The sequence below is a fragment of the Chinchilla lanigera genome, unplaced genomic scaffold (genome assembly GCF_000276665.1).
Source record: "Chinchilla lanigera isolate Chin_1 unplaced genomic scaffold, ChiLan1.0 scaffold00163, whole genome shotgun sequence".
Classification (NCBI taxonomy): Eukaryota; Metazoa; Chordata; class Mammalia; order Rodentia; family Chinchillidae; genus Chinchilla; species Chinchilla lanigera.
This window is the reverse complement of record NW_004955564.1, coordinates 176582-180758: the sequence shown is the minus strand read 5'-3', so window position 1 is coordinate 180758 and position 4177 is coordinate 176582. Positions and strand designations below refer to the sequence as shown.

At 42.2% G+C, this 4177-nt stretch overlaps 1 protein-coding gene across 1 annotated transcript in view; it reads right to left on the bottom strand.

The window, feature by feature from the left end:
* The window catches only part of Mbtps1 (membrane-bound transcription factor peptidase, site 1), a 50326-nt gene that overhangs the window by 45797 nt on the left and 352 nt on the right, over nucleotides 1-4177 (bottom strand). The window lies entirely within an intron of this gene.

Genomic DNA, 4177 nt, shown 5'->3' with positions numbered 1-4177 from the left:
GTGAGTTTGAGACCAGCCTGGGCTACAAAGTGAGCTCAAGGACAGCCTGAACTACATGGCGAGACCCTGTCTCAAACAGACAGACAAAAAAAAAAAAAAAAAAAGCATGCAATGATTTATCTCCTAAGATATGTACTAAAGATTATAACTGGGAAAAATCAGAAACCATCAAAGTGTGCAAGAGTAGGGGGCAGGCAGAATAACTAGGGTTCATCTATACTAGAAAATGCCATGCAGAAATTTCAAACTGTTTCTATGCTGGGCTGAATAATGGTCCCCCAAAAAGTGTCCACATCCGCATCCCTAGGTGTGGATATTACTTTACATGGACTTTACAAGAAACTCTGCAGGGACGACCACACTCAGGACACTGAGGCTTCCCTACTGTCCAGGTGAGGGAGGTGTGTTATACGCGGATACCACAGTGGGTGGTGAGAAGCGGCTGCACGGCCTGGAGTGAGGAGGAAGCCAGGAGCCAACACACGAGGTGGCCTCAAGACACTAAGAAGGAAAGGACAGGCACAGGTTGCTTCCGCAGAGCCTTCAGAGGAGCAGCCTTCACAGCACCCTGACAGCACCTTGACTTTGCCCAGCGAGACTGATTTTGGACTTCTGACCTCTAGACTGTCTAGTCCTCTAGACAGGAAATCCATGCGGGTTTAAGCCACTCTTACATCAGCAATTGGAATATAAGTAAAAATGCCAATGAAATATTAAATAAAATAGTTCATATACAGTATGACCCAAATTTTGATTTTTTAAAAATGTGTAGTACCCAGGTAAAAAATTACCAAAAGGTAAGTGGTCCCACCTTATAAAAGGATAATCACAAATAATTAGTTTCTTTTTTATTCTATTTTATTTACGTTTTCACTAAGAGCATGTTACTTTTATAATTAAACATGTTGTTTAAATGCTTTCATAAACCTTTTAAAATAAAATTTTAAAAAATCACAATTTCTCGTAAAACAGTGGCATAAAAATTCAGGTTTACTATTTGTGTACAGATAGTGACCTTAACAGAGATCTATCTCCAAGGAATTGTTCTCAATGAAAAAAATCTGTCTCCAAGCCAGGTGTGGTGGCACATACCTATAATCCCAGCAAATACATTGGGAGACTAAGGCAGTAGGATCACAGGTTCAAATCCTGCCTGGGCAACTTAGACTCTGCCTCAAAATGGAAAGATAATAGAGTTGGGGATATAGCTCAGTGCAAAGGCTCTGGGTTCAATCTGTAACACCACCAAACAAACAAACAAACAAAAACAGAAATGATACCCTTTGAGAACATTACACTCCTAGCTCGTTCATTACAGAAAGGGTTATCACTTGTATTATCACTTACTCTCAGGACTTTTACGTAGGCTGTTACCAGCCCCACTGAGTATTGACTAGATTTAATTTCCATGAATTCTTTATGTGGAAGACCTGAGTTGTCTTCCCCGAAAAAGCATACCCTAAAAGATAGTATTTCCACCTATGGATTTTCCATGAGTATGCCTATACCTCTGATACAGGTGTAATAAAAAAATAAATTTGACATCAAATACTAAATAAAAGACACACTTTAAATGGTATGTGTCCAGGAATAAGATGTGAGAAAAGGAGACAAAGTAGAGGAAATACATTATTTGGGCAAACAACTAGTCTAGCTGACAGCTAACATTCCTTGCAGTTCTAAAACTTATAATTTGCATAACGGAAGAATATCACAAAGATTATACTCCTGGGTGTAACTTAAATACATCTGAAATTATTTCCTTAAAAATAATTTAAAAACATAATTCAGGTGAGAGGAAATTACTTGTATCACACGATAATCATCTAACTATGCAGTTATACCTTGCTTTTTAATAAACCAGTTTCACAGAAATAACTCCAAAGACTGAACTGTATTTAAATAGCAAAGGGTACTATCCAGTTTAATTAAAAGCTGCTTGAGAAACGACCACTTTCATAACTAATTGCATAGCTGACTGTATTACCACCGTTTAACAGGCTAACAATTAAGTAATGCCAGAACACACTATGTTAAAATAAAGGTGTATTCTTAAGCCTGATTGAACCATTTCTTGTGGCACATTCTGGCCATCAGTTAGTACTGTATTTTTAAAAAAAGTTCTTTAGCCTAATGTGTCAATAGAGCACCCTTGTCTACAGCGTCTCACTGCCTCCTCTTTCACATATTTGCTCTTGGCTCCCAGCAGTCTTCTCTTGTCCTGTGGCCATCTAGAACGAACGGCCCCAGTAGGCACGGCCAAACTTCCTACCTCCCACACCTTAAATTAGTTTCCTTAAGCAAACAGAACATTGTCAAAATTAATATACTTGATGGATTTCTACAACACATCAAAACGGATTAGGCTACAAGGAAACAGAAATCCATTTCTTTTTTTAATCACTTCAACCTGACTCAAAGGAAAACAATGAAAGTGACCATGCTGTCTTTAATCTCTGTCCCCACCCTAAACATGGAAAGGAAGGTCAAACATCCTGTTCTTAGTATTTCAGTTTTCCAAAAGTAAGAGTGGTCATGAGAGAAAGACAGAAAGAGAGAGAGAGACAGAGACAGAGAGAGACAGAGGGGGAGGGGCCCACTAAAAACACTAATGGGAAATGCACAATTCACCTCTGCTTTCAGTCTTCCTAGTTTTGTTATTCTAATTATTTGCGACACTTGTGGTGGCTGCCCTGCAAATAAAAAGGCAGTCCAAGAACTGTCTATCATGGGTTGATAGAAAACCCAAAGAACACGAATTTGCAACGAATGATACAAATCTCTTGATTAGAATAGATACCCATTCATTCCTAGGTGATTCAAAGATCTTGCCAGCCCTGCATTAGAATTTCCACTTTTTGCAGAAAAGGGGTGCAGTAGACTTGGGGGCCCTGATGAACAGCTGCTGTCATAGGTCACACACAGGAGCATAAAATAAAATTTTATTTACAAAAAGCGTTCTGCATGTTGGTCTTGGTGGTGCATGCTTGTTATCCCAGCACTAGAGAGGCTGAGGCAGAAGGATCGCTAGAGTTCCAGGCCAGCCTGGGCTACATAGTCAGTTCGAGGACAGCCTGGACTATGTAGAGAAACCCTGTCTCAAAACACCCCCCAAAAAAGTTCTATATGATGATTTTTTTAAAAATGTAGGCTACTCATACAACGGAATATCATCTGGTCATAACAAGGAATGAATTACTGATACATGCTAGCTACAGCACGGGTGGACCCTGAAAACACTGTAAGTGAAAGAAGCCAGACACAAAAGGCCACATGGCATACGACCTCCTATCTGAAGAGATGAAATAATCATAAATGGCAAATCTAGGGAGACAAAGCAGATTAACGGGGCTGAAAATGGGTACTGACCGCAAATGAAGAAAAGAACACAGGGTCTCCTTGGGGTGATGGAAAGCTAAGAGCGGACTGTGGTGATGACTGCACAACTCTACACTGAATGTGGTATGTAAATTTTACCAAAATGAAGCTCTTACGTGAAAATAGCTATACCAAGAGAAGGTTCTGCAGCTCAACAAAAAACTGGGGAGAACTGCTCTTCCGCAAGCCCCTCCTTTTTACACACCTGCGAACCTGAGACCCAGAGATTAGAAAGGCTTATTAGCATAGTGCCACGAAAGACTATAATTCAACCTCCAAGTCTTCTCGCTCTCGTCGTTTGGAAGTGTCACTCAGAATTTAATGTGAAAGTAAATATTTAACTTAACTTGCACAGACCAGCAAGCCAAGATTTTCAAGAGCTCTATGGGCAGAAGGGGTGAACATCTTAATAGAAATGAAGCCGACGACAGACGGCAGTCTTAGGCAGTAGCACCATCATGTCGTGGCAGGTCAAGATCTAAGGCCCTACAGGTTTAAAAGTGGTTCCGAGTCACCAGTCTCGCCGGTCCTGTGTGCCACAGGCCGCGTCCTAAGCATCAGCGGCGCAAAGTGCACGAGCCGAGCTGCGGGGCGGAACTGCGGTCTCTCCACACCTGACACCTGCAGCTGCCGGGAAGCCCCGGGCCAGACTCCGCACAGCCCTTCGCTCCGTCAATTTCACACGAAGAAGCAACAAACTGGCACAAGCTGCCCAACCGTGTGCAGGCGCGGGAGGCCAGCGGGCCGGGCCGGGCGGCGCGCGCGGCTGGAAGACCTCCGAGCGGCGGCGGGAGGGTGT